At 38.8% G+C, this 12,529-nt stretch overlaps 1 long non-coding RNA gene across 1 annotated transcript; it reads left to right on the forward strand.

The window, feature by feature from the left end:
• The first annotated feature begins 8,354 nt into the window (after window positions 1-8,354).
• LOC124173183 lies at window positions 8,355-12,017 on the forward strand. The gene is made up of 6 exons (XR_006868424.1): window positions 8,355-8,526; window positions 8,766-8,983; window positions 9,249-9,449; window positions 9,536-9,965; window positions 10,220-10,416; window positions 10,556-12,017. It is a non-coding gene; the product is annotated as an uncharacterized LOC124173183 (long non-coding RNA).
• The last annotated feature ends 512 nt before the right edge of the window (window positions 12,018-12,529 follow it).

Here is a 12,529-nt window from a genome sequence, read left to right on the forward strand (position 1 = left end):
GAAGCGAGAAAATAAGGCCGATCCTTTGACCTCCTATTTATCAATGTTTTCGACTGTACTCACACTTTTCTCATTAAGACTGTAAAAAATAAACCACTGATATTCTGCGCATTACAAAAACCCATGACAAAATACCTAGCATATCCTAAATGCTATGCAGTCCAGTCTGGCCTACGAATTTAACAGTGCTGCATTTTATAAGGATGACCACTCGTGGTTGGAAATTGCAGGCCCGATTGTAGGTGTATTTTTTTCAACAAAATATTACACATACGGCATATTTGACCCCTCAACACTGTGATGTGTACCCAGTACGCTTACTGAACATCTTCTTGCACAAAGTTTTCTCATTGAAATATTTTATTTAGAGTTTAAAGAAAATCCTGTGTTTTTTGAAGGTATTTAAATAGTAATTCGTACTTTGTTTTTCTGACCCCCAAGTCAAAAGTATTTGGTATTTTTCATTTCGAATACATTTGGAGTGGTATTTTGTATTTTTTGTAGCATTTTTCTCGTTATGCCTGTAAAAAATAAACCGCCGATATTCTACACGTTACAAAAACCATTGATGAAACATCAAGGATATCCTGAATCTTATGCACTCAAGCCTTTCCTACGAATTTAGGAGTGTTGCATATTATAAGGATAACAACTTATGGCTGGAAAATGCATACCTGATTGTTCATTTATTTTTTTCAATTAAAATGTCACATATACGGCATATTTGACCCCTCAACACTGATGAGCACCCAGTACGCCTACTGATCTTCTTCATGCCAAAATTTTTCTCATTGATATTTTTTATTTTGAATTTAAACACTGAGCTTTTTGAAGGAACGTTTTTTTCTTTCCAATAAATTTTCATTGTGATTTCATTTATAAAAATTTTATTTTGTAGCTTTCCATGACTTTTGGTTTCACAGCGGTGAGTTGGCGAATTTGGTCTGAAAAGTAAACGCCTTCCTTCAACTGTAGTATCTTGAAAACTGCTGCCTACTCTGATAGTGAGACGTCAAAAGGTGTCAACTCCTTTAGCATGAGATGTCTTTGTTATTAGCTCACTGCTCTCTCTTTGCCTTTTGCTTGTGTGTCATCACCTTGAGACCCAATATATACATGCAGCTAATAAACCACATGCACCAATACCACTCTATTTCTAAGACCATGGCCAACACAGAAGAATATAAAACAAGTGAACACATTCAATTGAAAAGCAAATTGTTGCATGCTGATAGTACGACATATTAAACTACCACACAATGATAGAATTATTAGAGACATTTGAGTGAAGCAAGATTGAAGCTGGTCAGTAAATGGTGGCTGAAATGAAGGACTGTCTATTTAAATCATTCACAATAGTTCAATTAATAAATACGAGAAAAGAATGTCATTGACACAATGCTTGAAAATTTGGAAGAAAGTCCTAGAAATCGATGCTTTCATTTCAACTTATGTAATGATCTTTGAAGTTGTTTTTGATTGAAGAAGAACATTGTTGAAGTTCTCCTTGTCAAACGGAAGAAAAAAACAAGAGTCGAGTGTCATTGACTACAATTCTTGTTGTCCACTTAAAAATTAAAAAAATGGAGTCAAGGAATGGAAATTGTGGTGTTAGGTCAAATGCATTGTCGCTCCAGATAATTTGTCCAGACAATTTATCCATTCTGTTTATTCGATTTGTTTAATTAATTAAAACGTTTACTATTGGACCACAACATGTAGGGTATGACTACTCCTTCAGGCAAATGCCATTGGAAAGCTGAATTATAGATGCGTAGATTGTGGAACTTTCATAATAGCAGGTGTGACTAGAGATTTTACGAGAAAAACAAATCAGATTGAATGATCAAATGATCAGATTTGAAAAACATGCTGAGGGAACGAGGATCAGTGATTCAGGTGTAAATTTCAAATTAATTGAAACTGGTGAAGGAAGGCCTCGATATAAAAATGGATGAATTTTTGATTGAGACTGAACAGAGGAGAGAAATTGAAATACAGGTACTACTAAAACATTCGCAGAAGAACAGGAGAGGTGAGATAGGTAGCTGAGAGAAGAACAAGCACAGAGGGATGGGACAGTAGGGGTGACATAAGAGAGTTTAAAGGATATGCAAGATGGGCTGGGAATGTTCTAGAAGGCATATAGTGGGAGATCCGACAAACATGGGCGTACCCAGCAAGGAGCAGGAGGCGACAGCTGCCCCCTCCTTTTTTAAAACTATATTGGCACTGTTTTATTTTGTTTAAATATTGGTTTCATGCTTCAACTTTACTACTTGAACAACCATGGCTTGCCCCCTCCCTAGTTATATCCTGGACACTCTCTTTCATCGGAAAACAGAGGAACTAACGCATAAATGTCATCAGATGAGACAGGTGATCGCTGACGTAAGCGGTTTAGGGTAGATAGCAAAACAAAATGCAAAAACAAATATTTTGAAGTGTAAATAACTGTTGTGGGTAAAAAGTGTTATCACTATATGTATATTCAATGCATTTATATTAGCTTGTAGTGCAGAGATGGCCAAGAAGGAACAGAAATGGAACTACAGTACACTCTCAATTATCTGGGAAAATGATGGGGGAGAGAAAACACGGATAACCCAAAGTTTCACTTTAATGTCTTTTAATGCTCATAATTTACCAAAAAACGGGAATATTCTGTCACCATTTATGCCGTATTTTTATTTCATTCAGAGTGCTTCCCGGACTCATTGACAGTTTTCTTCGCCAGTTCGCGATCTTTTAAGCGACCGACGACATGCTTGTACTCGTATTATCAATGCTCCATGTAAGACCTGGTTTCGAAAACCACACATCCGTGGCTGTGTTCGCGGATTCAGAAAATTGGTTTGCACGAATGCTTCAAAATCACTGCTCGACGTCGAAAACTACACAGTCAGGCACCATGCTAGGGGTTGCAACTGCTGCGGGACGTGTATCAGTGATCACAGAGCATGGTTGCGCACTGCGAGGCTTAAAAAACAGGATCACGGACCTTCCGTGAACGCAGGAACGCGGTGCAATCGTTTGTTTTACGAAATGGATTCTAACTGAAATAATAAGCACGATGTGCCCTAGCATTAATGAAGTAATTCCGATGAATTTGCGTACGATTTCATTTTTTTTCATGCAGCAGAAAATGTTGAGCGAGAGTGAATATCATGCACGGATAATCCGCGACACGGATACGGTGCAGCCGGATAATCGGGAGTCGGCTGAAGTTGAAAACGTACCATAATGTTTGTATTGGAGCAGTATGAATGCCCTTTTACTGCTGTTCGATCTCCAAAAACTTTCTCCTCTCATGTGGCGAAAAAGTTAAAATGCGTTTCGTAGAGCCATGAAGAAGGTACTACCAGGATGGGCATGGTACACCCTCGGAAGGGTGTAACATGATCATTCTCCGAGCCCACCCTCGCTGGTCCCTCTCCTCGACCCTCCAAGCGAGGGGCCTCCCTCCCCAAAAGTGACCGCCTTGACTGCATTTTGAACATCTTTATCAACCAATCGATCCGATCATCAAACAATGATTGTTTGCATCGCACTCCTGCAAATAAAGCAATCAATACGCCTTTGAACCGTGTTTCTGCGATGAAAAGTAACGATTCTATGATAAAACCGAGCCTGCGGACCGCCGGAAAATGCAAAAGGGCAATATAATCGTTTGATGTTGCACGCTTTGCCTTTCCTGCTTTTTCCAAAAAATTTTCAAAATCATCTTTTACGCCTCTAATCTCCTCTACGATTTTATCCGCTGCAGCTTCCCGAAGGTATAACGTAACGGATCAACCATAGCTGTGAAATTATATCAGTAGAATTACTAGTAGGCTAGTTGTATCAATTACCAACCTCGAGAACATCCTCATGATGCGCTATCAAAGGGAATCCGGCCGATTTCCAGCAATTTCCTATTTTAGTGGACGAAATGAAGTACATTTTTCAACCGTGTTTCTGCGATAAAAAATGACAATTTTATTAACTTGGCCATTTTTGCAAAGTAAACGAAATCGTCACCTTTCATCGCGGATACACGGTTCAAAGACGTACTTGTTTAGCAGAAGTGCGACGCAAACAATTATTTTTTGACGAACGCAGTGATTAATGAAGAGATTTTCAAATTGCAGTCAGAGCGGTCACTTTCCGGGAGGGAGGCTCCCCCGCAGGGAGGGTCGACTAGAGAAGCCAGCGAGGGTGAGCTGGTCGAGGAAAGGGTCCCGGATTAGCGACCCTTCGGTCGTTCGTTCCCTCATTGACTGGGCTTTTTGCCCTTGCATTTTGCTTGCTGCATCTGTGCGTCTTCAGACCACATCTTCAGCATTTTGGAACGTGCCCTTGGCACTTAATTAGCATTGGAGAATTATTCATTAATTAATTAGCTTTGGAGAATAAATCTCGACATAGGGGACATGACTTTTCAAGCGTGTAAGGGACCAGTATTTACCTTTCCAGTGTAAGTGAAGGAGAAAAGGAAAGAAAGACTTCTAGTGAGCGTGTGCATTGCACTCTTAAAATTAGGAAGAATTAAAATTAATTACTTGATGATGAATTTCCCTAAAGTTTTATAGTTCTAAAATTAACTTAAAAACTAATCGGCTTTACATGGCGCCAGTAGGTGGCCAAATGTCGGTCCACTGCAATCTAATACTAATTCATGAGATTTGAATGCGTACGCTCCTTTTTTTCTGAGACGATTACTTAATATCATTTGTTTTATAATTTTTTTGTGGGCTCGTGCCTCTTTTCGTACATTGTATATTTTTTCTGTTGGCAACTGCCTCTTTTTTAATTAATTTTATTTATATTTTTTTGTGGGCATTTGCCTCTTTTCTGTTTTTAATAATTTTTTTATTCGGTTTTATTCAGTATTTTGTTTTTTTTTGTCAAGTAATCCTGTATGTATTAGTTTTGAGTTTTCCAATACACTTTGATTTTTCTTACATTTAATTTACAACCGGCTGATTGAGCTGATTGCTCTCTCACAAGGTGGTTGTTTGGGCTTGCGATTGTTCTACATTGCATGATTTTTAAAATTAAATTAGAGCAAAAGATGATAGGAAAGAACTCGGTTTTAGCGAGTTAGAATTTCTTGTGTAAGGCTGTAGCTTTTGAAGCGTTTTCTTGGTGCTGGATTATTCCAGAGATCTTTTGTAAGCGTGTTTTGTGGAAGAGAGTTCTTTAGTCTTACAGCTTGCGGCCGAATGAACTCGTGAATAGTTGGTACTCTGTGTGCGTTTCTGATTTCTTTCATTGGAACGAGTCGGGATTGGTTTGTGATGTAGCGCAAGGTTTTATTTTGGTACGGTTCTAAGCGTTTCCTGTTTTGTAGGGAAGTATTGCCGAATACTTCGCACCCGTACAGCAGCCTTGGTCTGATAATACTTTTGTATAGAGTAACCTTGTCTCGTCGCGAGATTTGCGAGCGAGAATTTTGTAATGAAGCCATTGAGGCTCTTGCTGCATTGGCTGATTTAAGGGCCTGCTGTACGTGTGTGTTCCAAGTGAGTTTTTGATCGAAGTGTATCCCTAAGAATTTGTGTGATTTATCCATTGGTATTGGGAGGGAGTTGAAGGTTAGGTTTTTGGAGACAGAATTTCTCGTTTTTTTCCGAAAGCAACGACTTTGCTCTTGGTGGCGTTAATCGTAACTTTGGAAGCGAGAGTCCACTTATCAAGGAGAGAAAGATGGGTTTGTAGCTTAAGATTGGCGTAGTTGCCATGCCAAGATTGCGCCGCAATAGCAGTATCGTCGGCGAACATGAAAGTTTGAGTTTGTGGAGAAGAAGGAAGATCATTGACGTATAGGTTGAAGAGGGTTGGGGAGAGGATGGCGCCTTGAAGTACGCCGCAGTTCGTTTCTCTTACTGTTGATAGAGCACTGCCTTCAGTGACTCTAATCGATCTCGCGTGCAGAAAACTCATGATAAGTTTCACGAGATAAGGCGGGATTTGAACCCGGCAAAGCTTCAGATTGAGGCCTTTGTGCCACACTTGGTCGAAGGCCTTGGCGACGTCTAGGTAAACTACAGCCGTGTACATACGGCGTTGAAAACCCTGGGAAATGAATTCGGCTAGTCGAAGGGCTTGGAGCGTCGTGGAGAGTCCTTCACGGAAACCCATTTGCTCCGGTCGTAATAAGTCGGTTGTCCGTAAGTAATTGTCAAGACGGTTTTTGATGACTTTTTCAAGGAGTTTGGAGAGGTTGGAAAGTAAGGAAATCGGTCTGCGGTTGAGTGGTAATGAAGGATCTTTTCCGGGTTTTGGGATAAGGAATACTTTTGCCACTTTCCATTGTTGTGGAATGTGACTGGCGGCTAGGCAACTGTTGAACAGATGCACTAAATGAAGGATTAAAGGTCGGGTAGAGAAAAGGAGTTGTCTGTTTGAAATATTATCTAGGCCGGCTGCCTTTTTGGGATTGATATATTTCAAATAAAGTCTTAATTCCGTCTGAGTCACGGGAGTGAAGGGCGGTGTGGGAATGTTTTCAAGCGCGTCATAGACAGTTTCTGCCTCCCAGTCATCGTCAGTCTGTTTCCAGTCGTCTTTCAAAGTCATAGCAGCCTGAAAGGCGTCAGCAAGGTTTTACTTTAGATTCACAGTGTAGAAGCTTCAAAAAACGACATGATATAAGTTACATAGTGGAAGACGATGAAAATATCTACTTTTTCTCTACGTTTATGTAAAAAATGGGCTGAAAACAGACTCCACCATTTTGTTATAAATCTATGGTTGTTGATGAAACAAAATCTTTAAAAAGCCTTCAAATTAAAAAAAATATTTGCCAATTAAGATAATAAAACAGTTTTTCGATAAAACTATTCATGAAATTACTGCACGAGGATAAATTTGAAAATTTTCAGAAAAAATCGATGGTGGTCCGTTTTCGGTAAATTTGTTCAAATTTGACATCACATACATGGTTAACGTGAAAACACAGGAAAAAAATAATCTAGAAATTTATGCACAATTTAGTTGAGATTACATATGCGAAGTTTCAACTTCCTAGCGCAAAAAATCGTATTTGAGGTTTTGGCCAGCTTTTTTCGATTCTGGCCCACTGTGCGACGAAATGCTTCGTTTACGTGTGCGCTTAAAATATTTTTGTGTTGCTTTGACTTTCGGTGAGGTATCACGTCTTAGGTAATTAGAGAGATTAGAATGGTACAAATTGATAGCGGAAAACCTCTTAAATAAATCGTGGGTTTTGTGATCCCGTAACGAAGTACTACCTAATAAGTTCCCAGCCAGCACACTCGCCGACGTTTATGTAAACGTCCAAGACAACGAAGCGGCAACAGTTTATCCTTTGACGTTGCGCCGTGGATGATATCAACATGACGGCAACGCGTTGCCGTGAAGTTGCTCAGTTTGGACGGCTGCTTCATATCCTATTTTATGTGAATGCATTCGCTCTAATTAACGATCTGCTAGAAATAAAAGGTTTCACGACTTACGCAATTAACTTTGCATAATGTTTTTTATGGGATAAGTGGTATTTATTCGACTATTTTGTGTATTTATAAATTAATATGTCTCCAAGTCACTCGGTGGCGATGGAAAAAGATTGAGATAATATAATAAGCGTCTCTCAAGGTTGACGATTCTCTGGATATTTATTATCGGCGAAGTGAAATTACTAAAATACCATTGATAATTAAAGGCTGTACCATTACGATTTCCTCCTTCGCATGAAATTTTACGCTCGATCATATCGTCTGCTCACGACAGCGAGGCCATGCGAAACCATCGTGCGCGCAATGCGAAATGCACTTTGGGAAGAACCCGTTATCCGCCGTTGCCGGTAGCCATCGTAGCCATAGTAACTTTGGTACATAGCTTTGTTGATATGTGAATTCATGCTTTGTGTTCGTCGTGATGCTTTTCTCCTTTTTGAATGGTCGAGGGACGGTTTTCGTTCACCAAACCTTTAGTAAATAGATTTTTTCAAGAACTTTAATTTTACTTAAATTGTTCATTTACTTCATCCGTCAAACTTAACGTGGTTTCAGCTTCTCCATTTTCACTTTTCATTTCATTTCACCTTCATATCCGATTATCATGTCCACCCGTCGTACTCTGACCTTATTGTATTCCTAATTTTCACTGACGTGAATTTTCGTTTGTAATTTTCACTAACTTAAGTTTTCGCGAGTGATTTTAACTCTTGTTAAATCGTGTTCTTAGTGAGAAAAAGTGTTCAGTGGTTACAAGTTTTTTTGGCTTTGGCTAGGGCAGTGCAAGTTAGAAGCCTCTTCGAGGGTTCAACCACCGTATTCCGCCAGGATTCGTGGAAGGTAAGTCTAGACTCTGTTTACCGTCGTTCGAACGTTCGATAATGATCATTATGAAATTCATTAACAGTACACTTAAGTTTTCATTACCATTGAGTTAGTTCTGTTGTGTTTCTATAGTATGGATCGATGTATGTCTGGTGGGTGCTCATACTGCGAGTTTGTGGGTGCACGATGGAACGCTTAAGTTTTTCATTCAATGGAGTGCAACGTTCAGTACTGCACGTTGGTGAGAACTCACCCCCTACCAAACACTCTTGAAATATTGAGTTGAGCAGTAAAAGTTAGCATAATCGCAGAGATATTTCCTCAATTACTGGAGTGTGCAATCATTTAATGCATCACTATTAACTAGTCTTCATATACAATAATTAACTTTACTTTCAATGGAATTTTATGATCTCATGTTTTTAAGTAACTGAAGAGTGAACGCCTCATAGTCATGATTTTTTTTCCTCTTTTTTTCAGGATGCCTTGGCAAGTGTTAATATTTCTTCCACATAAAAAAATTTACTGGCCTCACAGTGCAGGCTTTTGCATAGTCATGGGTAAAATTGGATGGAGATAAGATTATTGAATATTACCCTAGGCTATAACTGGTCTTCAGTGTCACAGGTCATAAAATGGCTCTCGACTCAGTGAGGAATGGGGTATCTTGGGCGTGAAGTTCTGCATGCCTCCATTTGGTGAGTTTGCAACAATATTTGTGAGCATTTGTTTTGATTAAAGGGAGGGTTAACATCTTTGACTTGCAAGGGCAGGGTGCCTTTTAAATGTATTCAAAGGGGTTGTTTCATGGTGTGTGTGTGTGAGAGCACTGACTTGGTTGTACATGTTAAACTAGTTCTCTAAGCCAAGTATTAAATATTTTTATTTTAGTTAATTTTGACATTGACTTCATGCTTTGAAATGTGTGGCTAATGGTGGCATTTTATAATAATCATCTTCCAGAGACTGTAGTGGCAGCTGTCGCTATTGAACAGAGATGGCTATTTGTGAAGACGGAGAACAGACATGGAGGCATTTTAGTCACTGAAATCAAAAAATACTGGGAAAGGAAAAGGAAAAAAAAGAATTGAAAGTATCCTGATGTAAGTAATTCTTCATCTATGGAGACTGATGATGACAGAATACTGAAACCACCATCACCTGGTAAATGTTTGCATATAAGAATTTGCTTTTTTGAGTGCTTTATCATGTGCAAATGTAAGTGTAAAGCTTATCTATTCTGTTTTCAGTTGCATGAGTGCCTCCTAAGAAGGAAAGGTTGCACTTAAAGATTCCTCAAACAATGTTGGAGTGAAGGAGCCTTAAACTTTTCTATAGAATTGGAGTGTTATTTCTGAAGAATCAGTGAAGTCCAATTGTTAGCACTTGGTGCACCCAGTGAGGTCAGAGGTATCGGGGAAGATTTCTCAGGATTTGCACCAGGTAAGGTCCTCCATTTCTCCTTCCAATGTTTCCGCAAGCAACTCACCAATCGTCTCCAGGGATTCTGGAATCCAAGGTTGGATTCCTAAATCGTTTGGTTCTTGAATCCCTGAAGACGATGGGTAAGTTGCTTGTCGAAACGTTTGAATGAGATCTGGAGGACCTTATCCAGTGCAAATCATGAGAAATCTTCACTGCTATTGTTTGCTGGGAAAGAACCTGAAAGAGGAGTATTTGGTTGGTATTTCATTTACATTGTCAACTGTTTGACTTCATAGCCTCCTAATTGTTAATATGCTCATGGTACTTTGTATAGATTATCACTTTGAGTCTTAAACTTAAGTTATGGTACCATCATCACCTCCTTGTTGATATTTAATTTTATGATAACTTTCGGATGTACTTAGAAATTAAAAATGCTGTGCCACTATGTTCAATGGTTCTCAGCAATTACCATAGATAATTAATTATCTGGTCATCTCATTTTTCAGATTTTATTTCATGAAGGAAAGATCTTCGAACATCATGTTTAAGAGCAGTCAGAACAATCAAATGAGGACTGGGCTTAACAAAAGTCAAAAACAAGTGTTCTACCCTAACATAGAATGAGTTAGCTGTGTCTTTCTGTTTGAAGGGACACTCAGAAAACAAGAAGTGCATTTTAGCTCCATTATAAATGTCTCATTTGGTAAGTATTTTTTAATCATTGGTGCTTTCGATTTACTCTTCCCTTATCTTGGAATACAGTTGAATGAAAAGAGCTTTTCAGCATATGTTCATATTTCATATTCAGCATAATATCTAATCCAATTATGATTACCTTGCAGGGAGTGTAAAAGCCAAAATAAGCCTGATTTGATACTATCAGTGTGAAAAGAAGCATCAGGGAATGATCCCAGGCCTCAAAATACAGAGCAGAGAAAGGGAATAAGAAACGAGAAAGTGTTCTGAAAGGCAACTCAAAGGGGATCTCGAAGAAACATGATTCTTTCAATTTGCCTATCTCAGAACCTGTCAGTGTGGAAAGGCAGTTTTGTTTGTAGTCTCATAACATGATTGTGGGATAAGGTGAGGTCAGCGACTGATCACTGTTACGACAGACACAGCTATGTCATTGATGCTCCTTGATTTTTGCCTGACAAGGGAGAAGGAATGTTTCTTCACCTTCTTAAATGCCCTATTTTTTATGATTTTTCAAAATGCCAAATGCTGCTAGGAATAGGTCCAAGTTTGGTTGAATAGCCTTTCGTATAGCTGAAATAAATTAATTTTACTTCATTTCTTTCCTGTGAACCTAGCTCAAATGCTATAGAATGCCCTACCCTTAAACAGCTCCATGGAGTGGTGAAGCTTACGTCTTATTCCATATATGGAGGCATAAAATGCTGCAGGAACGCTAGGGTGTGTTAGCTTGTGGTGATCAGCTTCCTTATTGTCATAGAACACAGCAATTTAATAATAGGGCATCGTGCTTGCTATGGCAGTGAACAACTGAATGTGTACATTGTATGAAGAAAACTTCTTTAAAAATAACATTTCCTAATTACCACATGCTAATGTTCCCTGTCACCACAACCTTGAATGTGTATGTCCTTGTATGAAATGGCTGTGTTCCATGGTAATTAAGTAGTTGATCACTAAAATGAGAGGCCACATTAAATAGTGCACACTGGTGTTGCTATTGCATTTCATGCCTCCGTGTTCGGAATAAGACTTCAATATGTTATGTCAAATATAACTTTACAAAACAATCCCCTGCCTGTTAGGATCTGCTGCAACAGAAAATTTGAAAGTAAATTAAATCTAGACTCCAAAAAATTGAATGCAAGTTTCTGTTAAGACCTCAACCCTTACTATGTAATTAATGATGTAAAACTATAATTTGTTTATTCTCCTATTTTGATATTGGAGTCATGTGTGAGATTGATATTTTTCGTACTGTTCCTCGTGGGGGATCTATTGTGCTTGAGGCTTTAACATAAATATTGCTGTAATTCTATAATTTCCACTTGAAAATGATCATGCTATCTTTTGGTTAGCATTATATTTTGTTTTGTATTGATGGAGACCTATTTCTTTCCATTTTCGGTTATGAACTTCCCTGTAGCTCATTGTTTTTTACAACTGTCATTTCGCCAGGTGGGGCTGCTCTGATTACAAAATCAGTTGCTCTGTGGTGTGTTAGGTGCTTTTGATATCATTGCTGTTGTGACCTCTTAATACCGTTTGCTTGAATATCTAATGGATTTTAATGTTTGCAGCGAAAATAAAAGTTTATTTTCAAAATTCTGTCAATGATTGATTTCTCTATTAAACCCAGACCTATCTATTATTTGAATTTATTGGAATACCCCGCCATGGTAGCAGTATCAACGTGGTATCAAAAAATCCCGCTAGATGGCGCCACAGTCTCGATGCTGCCCAGTTAGTTCTCGAAAGTGCCGGTAGGTGTCCCTTGTGTCTGTGACGTCACCGAAAAGAAACTGTTGCTTTATCGTTGGCGACATTTAACGGCATTTTTGCCCCTTCGTTGCTGCCTCGTTGCCGTCATGTTTATAGCAACGTATTCAGCCGTTTCTTTATCGTTGATGGAAAGTTGCCGTAATTTAAGGGGCAACGTCCTGTTCTGTGCTGGCTGGGATGGAGACCGAATTAATGGATGTAGCTAGTGCATAAAATAGAAGGAATGATGAAAACAGAGCTAGAGATAGATATATGTTATAATAAGGTATGAAGTGCAGGACATGGTTGGTTAAGAATTGCAGCTTCTAAATATAATAACGAGAAGACGGAAGGTATCG

Source organism: Ischnura elegans (assembly GCF_921293095.1).
Source record: "Ischnura elegans chromosome 13 unlocalized genomic scaffold, ioIscEleg1.1 SUPER_13_unloc_4, whole genome shotgun sequence".
NCBI classification, from domain to species: domain Eukaryota; kingdom Metazoa; phylum Arthropoda; class Insecta; order Odonata; family Coenagrionidae; genus Ischnura; species Ischnura elegans.